Source organism: Phyllostomus hastatus, unplaced genomic scaffold (assembly GCF_019186645.2).
Source record: "Phyllostomus hastatus isolate PE091 unplaced genomic scaffold, TTU_PhHast_1.1 phas_contig_58, whole genome shotgun sequence".
NCBI classification, from domain to species: Eukaryota; Metazoa; Chordata; class Mammalia; order Chiroptera; family Phyllostomidae; genus Phyllostomus; species Phyllostomus hastatus.
In genome coordinates this window covers 14,535,416-14,552,106 of record NW_025333916.1, presented here as the reverse complement: position 1 = coordinate 14,552,106, position 16,691 = coordinate 14,535,416, and the positions used below count along the sequence as shown (strand labels likewise).

Here is a 16,691-nt window from a genome sequence, read left to right as displayed (position 1 = left end):
GTGTTGCAGAAAAAAGGAAATTTCTTTGCCAATTGCATTATACATATACATATATATATATATATATAACCATATTATTTAAAGTTTTTGCCATTTACAGATAGTCATCATTTTACTGTGATACTTTTGAAAATATGTTTCATCTTGAGAAAAACAGAGAGGACTCTGTTTTTCAAAACACAGGTCTTTTGAGAATAAACTTTCAGATTGTACCTTTAAGATAAATAAAGATTTACAGAACTCTAAGGAATAACTGTAATCATGAAATGCTGGCAAGTGATCAAGAGAAACACAAATTGCACAAATTGATTATAAGGCACTGAGTGAACTGAGAATGATTACAATTTTTATGAATTTCTGTTTAAAATATTGCAGATTTTTAAAAAACTTTTGCTTTCCATATAAAAGAAAATTTGTTTCTCTTAACCTACTATGATTTAGCAATTTGGTAAATTATACCTTTGCAAACAGAATTAAAACATTGATTTTTTTCTTCCTACTTAATCCCTCCAGAATTCTGAAACTAACCCTTAAGGAGTTAAGTATTTTTATTTTCATGCCAATATGATTATTTGCCTTAGTTCAGTAAGAATCTGTTCCCTTTTTAATAGGACACAATTGGAAACTAGTTTTTATTATCAAGGCTTTGACTAGAATGGCATGTTTGAATGGGAAATGCATAGACTTGAATGTGACCACACAGCTTCAAGGAGTTAAGACTTACTTGTGGAAGCCAATAAAAATGGTTGGAAGTATTGTCCTTGTATCTTGCTTGCCTGGTTCCCAGCAGCCTTACTATGTGAATAAAGAATATCACTTCTTGGCAGGTACAGGAACCTTGATACATTTTGGGACCTCAAGAAGAGAGGAACTCACCCAAACCTATAGGTACTACAGGCAATGTCTAATGGAAAGTCTTTGCCTTGGCTTTTTTGGACTTGAGAGGCCCTTTACGTTCACTCTAAAGATGCCTCATGAAAGACTCCAACAAAGCACACTTCAAAAGGCCTATGTGGTTAATTAATCTTCTTGCTGGACTTAAACAATTAATCAGGCCAAGTTTATTGAAATGACTTATTTTGCAAATAAATTAGTCTTAACTTGGCTATCTGTGGTAAAAATAGGGATGATTAGAGAGAAAAAAATCATGTTTTAATACAATAACTGTAATATTAAATGATAATATACCTTTGTGGATATTAGATTCTAGTGTTTATTGTCTTTTGGATTTTGTTTTGTTTTCTACTTGTAAACTGGTTGAATCCTGAATTCTTCTAGTTTCCTCCAATATCTGGCTATGACTCTCCAAACATGTTTCTAATTTATCTCCCATGCTTTGACAAGGAATCACTAAGAATTAAAACTGCCTTCACCAAAGCCTTGCAAGCTAAAGATGGACAGCTTGATATAAAATTCAGAATATTGCCGCAACAGCTGATGCTTAAACAATCTTTGACTGACGCTGTGTAATCCATGCAGAAAGTTTACCTGAGCATCTGATAACATCATCAGTCATTTCAAACTATGGAAGATGCTTTCAGCCTTAATTCTAGAAATCTTGACTGACAGCCTTCAGAAGCTGCCTTATAATGTTCTCTGATCATTAACCTTTGTTTATTTTCTGTTTTCACAGACATATTTCTTATTAAATACCTGATATTATGGAATTTAACATAAAGCCATTTATCCTGTTCTACTGACTGAACTCTAGGACTCCAAAAGACCTCTTTAGAGTCCTCAGCACATGTGAGACCTTACACAATAGGGTTGCTTTAGATTACATACTTGCTGGCAAAACAAATAGTCTAAACAACAGCTAATACAATGTGCTATACCTGTATTAATACCTCCGGAGAAGTTAGAGTCAAAAAAATAGAATTATTGAGAAGGCTACTTTGTCACAAGATGTGAGAAAGACCCAGTAGACAATCTCTTTTCCTGGCTACATTCTGGAATGGCAAGCCTCTTTCGTGGGTTATTATGGGGATGCATTATATTGATAGTCCTTGTCATATTATGTTTCCTAACTGTTAAAGGTCGTATGTCTTTGACTAAAGATCTATCTTTAGAACTAAAAGCAGAGTTCCCAGGGAAAAGTCAAACATTATAATAGTAAGCAACATTCATGGTAAACAAAGAACTAAAAACTATTTTCAATTTAATATGACAGTTTCATTTCTCTAATCCTCACCTCTGCCCCTGAATGTTTAACAGAAATCAGCCAGAGTAGTATTCACCCTTTTCCCTCAAGACCAAAGAATGATCAAAAGAAAGAGAAGAATTGAAACCATGGTCTTTATGACTTTGACTAAATTTAGTTTCAAATTCTAGCTCTAAAAATAATATCTTTTTTTCTCTCTATCTATACTCTAGAAACCTCTAGAGACCTAACCATTGCTATGGATATTCGGCAGAACATAGAAGCCCAGACTGGACAGATGCTCACAGGGTGTGGACCTCTGGCAGGCTAAAGATTATATTTTGACCTAAGTGATGTTTCAGTTCCTGAGCCTTGAGGTAGGACAGCTCCCTCCCCGCCCCCCCACTACTTTCCCCAGGAGATCAAACAGAGAGAGGCACTGGAAAAAACAAAAACAAAAACAAACCCTTAGAGCTGTCTGTAAGACCTGTAAAAATGATTCATTATCCCTAGTACACCTTCAACAGGTTGGTTCTCAGCACAGCCCTAAACTCTAATCCACAATTTTTTGTGATTTTGCCCTATGTAATCCGTAACCCAAACACCACTACCAGGAAGTTTCAGCTTTGGGCATTAACTTCCTGTTCTCCTGGATGACATTATTCATAATAAAATAGCCAATCTTTCTTCAATGCAATTCTGAGTGTCTAGTGTTTGGCTCTGCCAGGGCTGGATGGATGACTCTGTGTTCTATAACATCCTTGCATAGGATTTTTAACTCCCATTTTAATACCGACTACTTCCAAGCAGTTATTTCCAGCCATGACTTCTCCCCTGTGCTTAAGATACACACAACTCAGATGGATTCTTGGCTCACTCACTTCCTAAATTAGACTCACCTTTGTCTTTAAAAACTTACTTTTCCTTTATTCCCAAGCTTAGTTAATTGCATCCCTCTTCATGTTAGCTTCCACCCTTGAAATATTCACCATGTTCTTGACTTCTCTCCCCCATCCAGTCAATGTACCCTTATTAAATCATGCCCATCCTGTTACATGGCCTCTTAAAACTCATTTCCTGCCTTCAGTCTTGCTTTCCTTAAACATAGAGCTTTATTAATATTACCAATTAGCATTATTTACTTCATAAATTTTATACCAATTATCATTATTTAAATTTGAGAAGAGTTTATAAATTTAACAATACTGAAAGGTAGAAAGTTGACTGATAAGGAAAGAAAGACAAAGTCAGAGAAGGGCCTAGATTTGGGAGGTGTTCACACATCTGAAATACAGCAATTGGGATAGAAGACAAGGAGACTGCTGGTGCTGCATATTCAACGTTGGACTGGACACTGATAGCAACAATAGGGCACCTACTGAATGTCCAGCATTTATATCCCCTGTGCAGTGAATATTCAAGGCCAGTGATCCCTCTCCTCTAAGCTACAGGGTAGAAAGGAAAGGAAATCAACTCGCTCAATCTGGGCCATCAGTCCTAGCAATTTAGAAAGTGGGAAGCACATTTTTATATTAGACTAGATCAGTATCTTACAGGAGCACCAAACAAGGGTGGCATAATCAAAGATGTGGAATCAGAGCATAAGTAATCTGAAACAGCTTCTAAAACATGACTGTCAGCGTGCCATATGTTAAACATGAAATGGGAAGAAATTTAAACAAATGACTCTGATTAGTGTTACGTTGTACATAGCCAAAGCAAATTTTCACTGTTCTTTTTTCCACAGTTAGTTTTCCAGAATCTATAATCAGCATCGATGGCAAAATTTCTCTGACACCGATTGCAGTTAAGTACCTGGCCACATTTTTCAAAAAGATGTTGACTTTGACTCATATTTCAACGTGATGACTAATTCCTATGCTTGCCCAATGCATATTCCCGACTTCCTCCTTCAGCCCTTTGACTTAGAGCAATTTTTGGACCACATATATGTAGATTCTCATTATTCCCTCCCTCTAGACCCAGATTTTTGGGATGGCATAAGGGCTCAAACAGTAGAATATAACCAGCTAGAGGTGCCTTCCTTGTTCAGGGGCAGCAACCCAATCACGGTAATGAGGGCTGAGAGGCCCTGAAAATGGGTTATGGCAAAGTGAATAAGGGTTCAAACAAATGGGTTTGGGTGCCACTGGGATGGGGGTGGGGTGGAAGGACAGGTTGAACAAGCTCAGTGAGAAGAAGCCAGTGGTTATCAGAGCCCAGGGTCCTTCAGTTTTCTGTAAACAGGCCTTGAGGGAGCCCCTCTGGCCTCGCTTTTGAGTGGGGTTCACTGAGATAGAAGACCAGAGATGACTAAATCAGCTTAGCCTCCAGATGTTTGAAATTCTTTTTATAGAAAACAAAACATTTACTTTAAGGAGATAAAAGGCTTGAAATGTAAATGCCAGTGAAACTCATTCACACTTAGGTGTGTGATCAGTCAAGAAATGAATAAACTAGAAAAGTATCAGATCTTCTGGGTCCTCTGGGTTGAGGAATGGGGGGCAGGAGTCTCAGTTTATGAGACAGAATCAGGTGGAAAGTTTGGATAAGTTCAAAGGGAAAAGACCTGGGAGCCTAGGAAGGCAAACTACACCTACTTGGCAAATTTTACTAGTGATTCATGGTGTGTGTCCATCTGTCTTCTCCACTAGCTTGTGAACTCCTCAAGCCACTCCCAACTCCCAGCATGGTGCCTGGTGCAAATCATATACAGTAACACATTCTGTGCTCAATCTGAATTTTAGTTGCAAACTGGCATCTATGTGCAAATGAATTTTTGCTTTTCCTGATCATCCAACTAGACATCTTATAGGAACCCTAGCCCTCCTGGGGCTCTAAAGTCTCTGAGCTGCCCTCCCAGGCCCATCTGTGCCCACATAACCAAGAAACAAAGCTGTTACCCACTCAGCTAGGAGATGGCAAATAGAAAAATGACTTTCAAGATCCGTGCTCAAAATTCTTTGAAAACAAAAGCTCTGAGCCTAGAATTTTTTGGTTGTTTCTGTTCCTCGGGATCTTGCAATACTTTAGATTCATTATCATCAGTTTTGATTTTCTAATTTTTTTAGAATTAATTTTCAAGGTATAAAGTGAGAGCCACGTAGTGCTAGTGCAGTGATTGGCAAAAAGCAGGTATTCAAAATTTTTGCTCAATGAACAAATGCATGCATGAATGATGAAATGAGCTGATCTCCAAACTCAAAACAACAGCAAAAAATCACATAGTATATAGGTGGAGACTGAGCCAAGATATTACTTATAAAACTTTGAAAAAAGTTTTAAAAATTCAGAAATAATTTCAATATATTTAACTTAATTGGAGTTTACGTAGTACAGTAAAGGTAGTTGGAATACAGTAAGTGGAGTTTTAGTAACTATTCAACTAAATCGTATTCTCTCTGGACAAAAGGTGACATTTCTGTTTCTCTTGCAAGACTGTAAACCAATCCTTGAACATTAGTAAGTTTTCCAAATGAATTTTAGACTCTATTAGCTTATTTTGTTTGTTTTTTATTTGCTTTGTTTTGCAAGTAGCCTCCTGGCCTTCTAGCATTCACCCCATTTCAGACATCACTCGCCTGCCCCCTGTTAAGCTATAGAACAGTGAATAGAAGCTCAAAATCAGTCCGGCAATGTAAGATAGTCCATTTGATATCTTAATAAATCCTGGATTTCTCTGAATATAGCTAAGAACTCTGCAATACCAGCGAGCCCCCTGGAGGTCTCCCTCACTGGAGAAGCCATTATGAGGAGCAACAGTAATGTAACGCAGAACCCAGGAGCATCAGACCCTTTCACAGAGCTGGCTGATTCTCTCTTGTAAAGGTGGTTCTTTTCTACAATAGTATCATTATGTCATGAAAAATCATGAAAATTTCCTGTAAGAGTTTTCCAGCCCATGACTCAGCTTCTACAGTCATGTCCTTTGGCTTTCAGGCAACCTCTCACTAACTCTCACTGGCATGGGTTTTCGATTCATCCTGAATCACAAAGATGTTAAGCTGACATTGTCAACAGGATGGCCTGTTTCAGGGGGATAATGACTTATTGGGAAATACAAATTAAAATATTATGCTTTATTTTACATGGTGGTTAGTGTTTCCAGCCATCACCACTAACCAATGGAGGCTATAATTTTGTGTCATTAATGAAAAAGGACTTAGTGAGTAGCTTCCTTCTTGCACCAGGCAGGTCTCACTGCCATACACAAAACCAAAGTTCCTTACAGAGGAAACTTCCATTCCACACTGGCAGGCCTACCTCAATTTATAGATTATACCTCTAGACTCAGCAAGTAACAAATTAATCATTTTTTTTCCTACTGAGGCATTTTTTCCCTTCCAATCTGAATTTCAGAACTGCCCTTGATTAATGCTGATGTGCTGAACACTGTTACCATTAAGTCATATATCTTGCAGGGAGCCAGTTGGAGCAACAATTCATATATCTCCTGCAGAAAAGTTTTTCAAAACTCTCAGTTTAATATTCTGATGGATTAATCTTCTATGATATCCTGATGCTTCTTTCAGACACTGACCTCCATTGTAATTGTTCCTGCCTAGGATTTTTTCCATCATGGCAATTTAAAGGAAGAAATGTTCCTGCTTCAAAACTGCATATGGGTAACAGGTATAGAAGAAGTTGTTCTATATGTTAATTATTACAGTTTGAGCACAATATTTGGTAAAAAAAAAAGACAAGAAAAAAGAAACCTCACTACCCAAAAGCAATTTTTACTATTATCCTTTACATATAATGAAACAAATCTAAATAATATGTAGTAATATGTGCTATTTTCTGTGTGCTAACCTTTTAAGCTAGTGATTATTTACCCTTTTAAACTTGAAAACAATAAACCTGACAAAAATGTATTTCCATTAGAAAAAATGGTGATTCAAGATTCAAACTCTCCCACCCTTTTTTTTTAAGATTTTATTTATTTATTTTTAGAGAGGGAAGGGAGGGAGGGAGAGAGAGAGAGAGAGAGAGAGAGAGAGAGAGAGAGAGAGAGAGAGAGAGAGAGAGAGAGAAACATCAATGTGCGGTTGCTGGGGGCCGCGGCCTGCAACCCAGGCATATGCCCTGACTGGGAATCGAACCTGCGACACTTTGGTTCGCAGCCCGCGCTCAGTCCACTGAGCTATGCCAGCCAGGGCTCCCACCCTTTTTTTTTAATTAAGTCATGACATCTCCACAAAAACAAATTCTACATTAGAAGCAAGTTACAATTTCTCATGGAGGCAGAACGTTAATGGTAAATTCCCTAGTAAAGAGTTAGCTGGTTTTAAATACAACCATTGGGAATTTAATCAACCGTTAAGTAGTGCCTTGATTTTTAAAGTATATAAAAGTCGTTTACTGTAGTTTCTACTCTGAGAACCTATCCCAACGTCTGGCCTGCAGTTTGCATTCAATGTTAACAGAATGGAAGGAAGTCTCTGAATTTTTGAGGAGGCTGGTGAGACCGCCTTCTTTGACTCATCCACTAGGTGGCACCCAGGCACCGCACTTCACACACTGAACCATCACAGACCTTCCCATTCATGGTGCAAAGAAAGAGCTGCATTATTAATTTATACCATCACGACCACTCTACACCTAATATTTATTTAACCAGATGCTTCCTCTAATCCTCCTTAAACACTATTGATTAAAATCCTAAGTATATTCAAGTTTTCATCCCTCCCTATTTCCTCCCAACAACACTTTGTTACTTCTAAATAACAGACTGACTGCATTTAAATAACATAGACCAGGTAATATGGTTGCTAATCGTAAATCCAGGCTGCTGGAAAACTAACTACAGGCAACAGAAGACTATAATGTAAAAGTTATTTTTAAATTTGCTTTTCATTTTGTTGGAGTTTTAATTGGTGGAACACCATTACCTTAAAAATAGAATCTGAAAACAAAACATGCATGGAATAAAAAAAGAACTAATGCTTTGCTTTCAGCATAAGGGAGTTATTTCCTGAATACGACTATTGTTCATCTTCACAAAGATGAAGTGTAGTGCCACCTAAGGGTTCAAAGACTCTTTCAACTACTCAGAAAACACCAATATTCTGTACCCAGGATGCTAAAAAGCAAGACTGTGTAGCAGACCATCTACTCAAACTCTGCATACTCTGAATGTAGAATGTATTTATCCTGGATGTGTTACTTGCTCCCAAAGGAATGAAAAGGATGTGAAACCACTAGGACAATAATGAATTGATTCTTCCTGGTAAAAGTCTCTTCTGCACTTCTAAATTACAGTGTCAGTCATTCCTTTAAGAGACAGGGCACAGCTGACATAAATGACTCACTTTACAAGAACATGATGTTCCCCCCTTTCTTCTTTCCTGTAGAAAGCCCTGGCTCCCTGGATATTCCTGACGGCAATATTGGACCCTGGGTACGTTTTTCCTGGGCACCAGGGGTCTCTGGAGGTACTTGGTTTTCTCTTGCTCATTTAATCAAATTTAAGGACAATACTTCTTATCTAGTTTTCCCATTTTAAGCTGTTTCCAATTTTTGGAAGAGACTGCCAAAAATGTAAAGTCATTCTCTCTTAGCTTAAACAATTAAATTATTAAGTAGCCCCCAAATAACTAAAGACTAAAACTTAAATGCTCAATAAACATTTGGCATACATTCCATTTTACTGAATGGAAGGAAAAACATTTTTGTTAGTAGAAATACATAGACTTGATGTTAAAAACTAATGCAAAAGATTAAGAAACATCACATTAAAAGTAATCCAAAGAGAACTATTATGATATATTTTTAGTAGGACAATATTCCTATTTTATGATTCCATTAAAATATCAAAGTATAAAATATTGAAAATATTATATACTGAAGTGTGCATACAATTATTGCAAATTTAGTATACTGAAATAATCAAATAAAAACGGTTACCAGGAACTACATTTGTAATGAATAAATATTGAATTTTACTTAGAAAGAAGTTAATTCACAGGATTTCCTAAGAACCGTTAGCTTCCAAGAAGCCAGCCAGCACATTGGATTTTATGACGTCACACTGGAGCCTGGACTGGAACAGTTTCCACCTAAAAGTCCCCAAATGTACTGGCCACTTTGTGTGTTTTTCCAGTGAGAAATGAAAATAAAATAACCTATTTTCAAAATAATAAGCCATCTTATTTTCAACACAACAGTCATAGTCAATGGAAGAAAACAATTTCATTTAAGCCTCAAAGAGTTCAGATTTGCTTAGGGTGGTGAGCAGTCTCAACACATAAATAATTCCTTTAATTAACTTTTAAAAATAATTTTAACAACCACGACAAAAATTTTTGCATATTAACATTATTCATCAACATGATTCTCTGTATAAAATGCATCATAATTCTATGATCTTCATTTCAGAGTTAACTGGAGAAGCCTGGACCAAAATTGGTAACATCGTAAAGATGATCAATCTAACAGCTATTATCTATGATATCAGTAACTTTCATTTTCACACACATCTACCTATTCCCTAAAACATAACTCACAAGTCTGAAATGGACAGTCCCATTCCTCAGCATTTCCTTCACCCTATACTATTCCTTTTTCCCCTCTCATGTGCTATAAAAATGCCTGATGAAGTGCAGATGGAAAAGCCACCACTTGGAAACCAGCCGTCTACCAGGTTTATAGGAGCGTTCGCAAATGCCAGGATACTAGTTAATTCTTGCCCCAATTCTAGACTGAGCTTGTTTACTGCTGTACAATATTTTATCTGACATGGATGCTGAAAAAAGTTGAGTTGTTATGTTAAAATCAAAAGAAAATCATAAGAAAATTTGTTTTAATGTATACCTATATCGTGATATGTATTGCTTTCTGAAATCTGAAAGGCACCAAGGTTTGGCAGAAAGAGTAAAAAAGTGATGGAAATTTTACCTTGTCCTGAAATCCAGAAGTTCAAATGTTCTCAAGTCCTGCTGAAGTTGGAGACTGGAGATCAAGTGAAGCTAGAGCTCTTTCCCCTCACCTTAAGTTTGTCTCTAGGCAAGTGTGTGCGTGTGCGTGTGTATGTGTGTGTGTGCTCAGAATGTCTCTTTGTGGCGCTGGATGGCAGAGGTCCTGGTCCTGAGAAGAAGGAGGCACTTTCTCACCAAAAGCAGAAGAAAAGCAAAGCGTCACCAGGAAAGTTTTCCTCCCAGATCCCCTAATTACAGCCTAACATGCACTTCATGCAAACTTCAGGGAGGAAGGGAGGGGCAGCTCTGTGCCCAGACCTCGTGAAACAGCAGCTTTTAGATGGCTTTCCCCTCTGCTCAGATCCCCAAATACAGGCAGAGCAGCAGCTACAACCACAAGCTCCCACCCACACCACACCTCCTGCACCCTCATCACTTCTTGGGTGTGTCCTGAGGGAATGGGGCAAGGGGTCTGTGGAATGAGCTGTGGGGCAGCGGCGTGAGGCAGACGCACCGGGACAGTGGATTTTCACTTTGTTTTAGCCTCTGCTTAAAAGGAAAATTCAAGGGTAGCAGAGGTACTAGCTTTCCTGCCTTTTCCGCCCGCAAGTAGATCCAGGCTAACTAGGTAGAGTGGCAATTATGACCACAGGAGATATAGCTTCCTAAACGGAAGATGCCCTTCCAGTGCAATGGCCAGAAGTATATTTTCTTGTTTTCTGGACTCAGCATTGTTACTGGGTTTGAATCTCCTTTAACAAACAACTGCTATTGTACCTCTGGATGACACAGCTCAAAACCTGGATTTATTTATAGCGTGAGGAATGCGAAGGGCAGACGGGATGGGTGGGGCTGGCTTATGGATCTATACCCAGGATTAGAACCAGATGGGCACAGGGCACTCTCGGACACACACACTCGCCCCCAAAATAACCATCGGGGAAGATGCAGGGACACGCGGGAAAACACCTCCTGAATAAATAGACATTTATTTATAACTCCTGAGAGAGTATATAGGTCCATTGATTCCCGCCTTGAGTAACCAAGGGTATTGGAGAGGAAATGGCTTCATATTTCAATAACAGAGCCACCTTTGATGGAGCCTTGGAGGGGAAAAAAGCAACACACCGCAGGAAGCAAACGGCTGTTGAAGCGGCCGGGAGGAGGGAGCGGGGCTGGCCTGGGGTTGAGGACAAGCAAACAAGCCCCAGGGGCCCCAGGCCAGGGAGGAGGCGGGACACTGGCCGGCCGGCCGGGGAGGCGGGGGCGCTGGGCACCTCGGGCGTGGGGCGCTGGGCACCTCCGTGTCCGGGGGGCCTCGCCGCCGCCCCCCGGGCGCCCGCCCGCCCGCCCTGGGGAGGCAGAGGGCCGACTGCCAGGTCCTGTCCCCGCTGTTGCTGGGACGCAGGTCCCGCAGGGGCACGGGCGCCGCTGTGGCCCAGCGTCCCGTGGGCCCAGGACTGGTGGGGCGGCGGGTCGACGGGGCAGGGGTTCTCGTGGGCAGACGAGCCAGTAGGCGAGGCACGGGGACCGGGGAGGCAGGGACTCGGGTCGGCAGGTGACTCTCGGGACAGGTAGGGCAGGGGCGCGGGGAGAGAGCGCTGGGTCCGGGCAGTGCGGGCGGCAGCGAGCGGCGCTATTGTCTTAAAGATAAACCCTACACCCCAGGCTGCTTCCTCTTTGGAGAAAGGCGGGAAAGAGACCTCAAAAGAAAAAAAAAAAAGAAAAAAAAAGTCTTCCCGCTTTTCCTTAACGTATTTCACCAGTTCTTGTGCCCGGGCTTGCCCTTGCCTGCTATTCATCTTTGGTAATTTAACACGTGCCCCTATTTTATTCCAAAGACAAACCAAACGCTCACAAACCTTCATGAAATAAAGATAGTTATTTTCGAAATGAAATAATTAAAAATGAATCTTCTAACAGACAATTCATCACCTTTTCTGTAATTCCAACACTTGAGCCAGACGTTGTTTTCGTTTTTTTTCTTTTTTCTGTTTCTCCCCACAGGCCGGTGAAGGTTTTTGAATTTTATGTCGTTAATATCGTGGCTATTGACATGGCTTTTGGAATGCATTAACTGCCAATACAAATAAAGTGCATCTGTTTTTTAACCATGAAAGAGTGTCTATGTAATTTCTTGTAAACGTTCAGAATGGTATGTATTTTAAGGAACGTAAAGGAATTAGAGTTAAAACCAAATATTCTATAATTTTTATATTAAAGCTCCATGAAGGTGGTGAGGCTGCTGGTGTGTGGCTATGAAATCATATAAAGACAGTTTAAATACTGATCAGGTTCCCTCAGCTTAAGAACGTCATTTCTGGGAATGGCCTTAGGAGGAAGTCAGCTGGCCCGAGGATGGCCCTTGTCCCCCTGCCTTGTGTCTGCTCTATACATTCATGCCATCCGAATACTAAGAGAATGCAGTACATTCTCTTCACAAATTGTTTGTTAGCCACACAGAACCATCTGTTTTGCAATTTATTCAGACAACAGTGACAATATAAAAAATTAGAATATTCTTTTCAACTTCAGGTATTGAAGCCATTTGAGGTAGGCTTCCAGAAATAATGACAGTTACTTACCCTTGCTGTTCCTTGTCATTGCTACCCCACCCCTCTTTCCTGTCTTCCCTTCCAAGTTGTCTAGTTACTGGTGTTTGTCAAAAGATACTCAGTATTTTTAATCACAAGTACTTAACCTCTCAATAGTGTGTGTTTCAAGTGTTATTCAGGCTTAATTTAATTAATATATGTTTTCATTTTTTGTGTGTGTTCATGGTTACTAATTATTTAAAATTTACATTGCATCCCCGCTTGTGTGGCTCATTTGGTTGGGTCTCATCCTGTAAACCAAAAGGTCACTTATTTGATTACGGGTCAGGGCACATGCCTGGGATGCAGGTTCGGTCCCCAGTTGGATGTTTCCCAGAGGCAAACAATAGATGTTTTTCACACTGATGTTTTTCTCCCTCTCTCCCCCTTCCCCCTCTCTAAAGTAAAAAATTAAAATTAAAATTTACATTGGAATTAGCTTTAAGTCCTTTAAATTTTAAAAAATATTTTGTTAACTAATGTTACCTTAATAGGTATACATTACTTTGATCAGTCATTATAATTAAGCATCCAGGCAAAACTATAATAAGCTTTGATAAAAAAGTCAAGTAAATAAGTGAAATACAAATCTATTTTTATGACCATTTTACGAAGTGTAAGTTGTAAAAAAAATTAAAGATCCAAATATCTTTTCAAAGGAAAAACAGCAAAAGAGTATTGTGTATATTAAGATTCCCTCGAAGCATTAACTATATTAATTCATGTGGAAACTCATGTCCTTCGTTGCATATTGAGATGTTTTTGTTTGTTTGTTTTTCAATTTCTTTTTAAATTTTTAATTGTTGCTCAGTTACAGTTGTCCCCAGAGATGTTTTTGTTTTTATTTTAGAGAAGGCAGGGGACCAGCTTTTTTTAGTTTCAAAAGGAAATAAATACTTTCTTCAATATTAATTTTTAAAATGACTTATGTGCTTGTAATTTATGTCAGGCTTTACCTTGAATTACCTGACTATTGCAGAAGGTATAAAGCCTAAAAATCAAAGTTGAAAATCAAAGCCAGTTCTGAAAAAAACAGGCACAAATTTAGAGATAATGGATAATATATGCAATTTCTGCACATTTTATAAAGATCTTGTTTAGCATAACAGAAAAATATTAAAAAAATAAAAATTAGATCAGTATGGTGTTATAAAATACAACTTTGCATTCTTTTGCTAATTTTAGAAAATTTGAGTAATCAGATTGAACCAAATAAAATAAAATATTCAAACATTTTTGACCCATCCAAAAAGGCAATTTTATCTGGCTTAAACTAATACAAACTTAGATATGTGCAAACTATAAACATATCAAGAACATCTTCAACATTTAAAGGCTATTGATCTAAAATATCATGAATCTATATCATATAATACATTCTCCAACAGAATGGTATTCCTCCTTGCATGAACAAAATATATATTTACATTCAAATGGAAATTATCTAAATTCATCTCCTCTTCCAACTCTGAAAAAGGCTGCTCTATTATCCACCGAATTCCAGAGAACTTCTTCCATGTGAGTTGAGTTTCCTGGAATTTTTGCCTCAGGCTAATATTGTACCTGGTTGAACATCTGCTAACATAAAGGTGCAGCTCTGTGCACTTTGAGGTACTGGGGAGCAAAGCCATTTGACCTTTCCTGTCTGAGGGCTCAGAACTTCATTAAAGCATCCCTTGAGATTGCTAGCCTAGCCATGAGAAAGACATCATTTGTAATTAAGTCATTCCCACTGGCTATATTCTTGTTGAACTCTATGATTAAAATACAAATTCAATATTGTAACTGGTCACAAAGCATTTGATAAAAGGTTATTTTGCTTTTAATGCAATGGGAGGGAGACAGCATTCAAAGGGCCTACTTTTTGTACTATCACTCTGGGAAAGTGTCCTGCAGAGAGACTCCTGAAAAGGGCGAATGAAATAATTAGGCAATAAATTGGTCAAGTATTAAGAGCAGGGCCATTTCAGAAGCTAGTGAGGCCATATATGAATATTACACCAAGTGATAAAATAGCCTTAACTCCTGAGAAGTAAAAACGTGCATTTTCCCTTCTTGCCTGTTGTTTGCTTTTGTTTTCACAGCACCTTTCTTGGACTCTATTGTTCTCTCAGCATGTTGCTTTGCCCAGAACGTTGAAACTCTGTTTTCACTTTTTCCTCATTAACTAGATTCTACTCATTTTGCAGCGAGACACAGCTTTAGTCTTTGGCTGTGCCGGCTGTCTGATTAGGGAATCCATTCCTCCCACACAGTCCCGTCGTCCTGCTAAGGACATCCACTGGCCACTTTTGTGCTGCCCTGTGTTTTGTTTGTATTTTCACGTATTTAGATGCTGACTTTAGTCAGTTGTACCATAAAGCATATTATTTACATCTTTGCATCTTTAATTTCTAGCACACAGCTACTAGAAGCTGACCTAAAAATGTTTATTGACATTGTTGAAGATGATGATAGATTCTTTATATTCAGGAGAGATAATAAAAACAAATGAGGGATGCTAGTTATTGAAAAAGCTAGTTAAAAAAAACTCTCATAGACACAGACAACAGCACGATGATTACTAGAAGGAAAGAGGGTGGGGAGGTACATGAACAGTGAAGTAGGGATAAATGGTGATGGAAGGAGACTCGACTTGGGGTGCTGAACACATAATACAGTATACAGATGGTGTGTTATATAATTGTACACCTGAAACCAATATAATTTTATTAAGCAATGTCACTGTAATAAATGCAATAAGTAAAAAATTAAGCTAGAGATGATACCACCAAAAAAAGCTAGTTCAGAGTATTTTTGCATCTAATAGCCAATGGCATAAATAATAAATCATCAAAGACTGATTAATAATTTGTGTCATTGTTATTGATCTCATAGAATTAAAAGAACCATAATACATATTTTTCTTCCATGCTTGGCTGACAAGTGATTGCATAAATGATAATCAACCAAGGTAAAATTTTTTACTCTTTTAAGGAACTAGGTTAAGGTTAGTGAAAAGATAAAGTTTTGTCTTAAAATTACAATTGCCACCACTAGAATATTGATTTTTTTACTTTCACTTATATAGGTATTTTTAATTTAAACCAATTATAACCATAAGTAAGTGTAGTCCTTATTGTATTTTTTTTCCTGCTCTTTTCTTTTCATAACCTTCAGAAGAAAGGTTGTCAAGTTTAATTGGGCTGGAGTGATTTATATATAGTCCTTCTTAGAGTAAAATGGGTGTAAATTAGCTAATGCATCAAGGTTGGCATAGGCCAAGACTGCTCAGGAGAGACCAAGATATAGGACTTTGATTGTTTGGAAGTGAAGGGCAGAGTTTAGAGTTGTCAGAAAGAGGGAGAGAAAGACAGGAACACAGTGTACCAGAGGCCTGTGAAGAAGAATGACAAAAAGGAGTGGTTAGCCAAGTGCCATGCTAAGGGACAGTTCTACCAGAAGACTAGAAGAGAATATTAACATATATCTAGAACAACATGCCTCTTAGTAAATTTTAATTTAAATGGTTTTGAGTAAACATCTGGATGTTTCTGAAATTTTTATATACAAGTCTATGCTAAGCTTGATAGGTAAAACCACATTTTTCCTCATCTCAGAAGAAGTACAGAATTAATCCTTTCCTTACATTGAAGTTTTAGGCAGATATGAGACCGTATTTAAAAGAATAACTAAAGTACCCATCTATATCTACATATATACACATACACATACACATAAATCATATATATGCTTTTTTATTTTGGCATTGAGGTCATTAGAAAGCTCACTTTGGTTTATTTTAAACACTGAGGAAGTAAAAAGATTTTGGAGGAAATCTTTGAACAGTGCAGGTGGAAATAGCTTTATATGCATTTATCTTGAGTACTTCCTTTCACAGAGTAGTCCAGCCAATTGATTCTACTATAAATAGGAAATCTGCACTTCTTTCTTAGCCACAGTCAAGTTGTTCCAACCTCTGGCTAAATTAAGGCACAAAAAGGTAAACTGGAAAGAAGACTCTATGAGTAAATGGAGAAATGAAAAAGAGGAAGCATTGTT

General features: G+C 38.2%; 1 protein-coding gene across 1 annotated transcript in view; it reads right to left on the bottom strand.

Annotated features, from left to right (window-relative positions):
• The window catches only part of HAPLN1 (hyaluronan and proteoglycan link protein 1), a 72,185-nt gene extending 62,026 nt beyond the window's left edge, over window positions 1-10,159 (bottom strand). Inside the window, exon 1 of the mRNA XM_045848067.1 lies at window positions 10,037-10,159. The gene's annotated coding sequence lies outside the window, so the exon portion shown is untranslated. The remainder of the gene's footprint in view (window positions 1-10,036) is intronic.
• Between the last annotated feature and the right edge of the window lie 6,532 nt (window positions 10,160-16,691).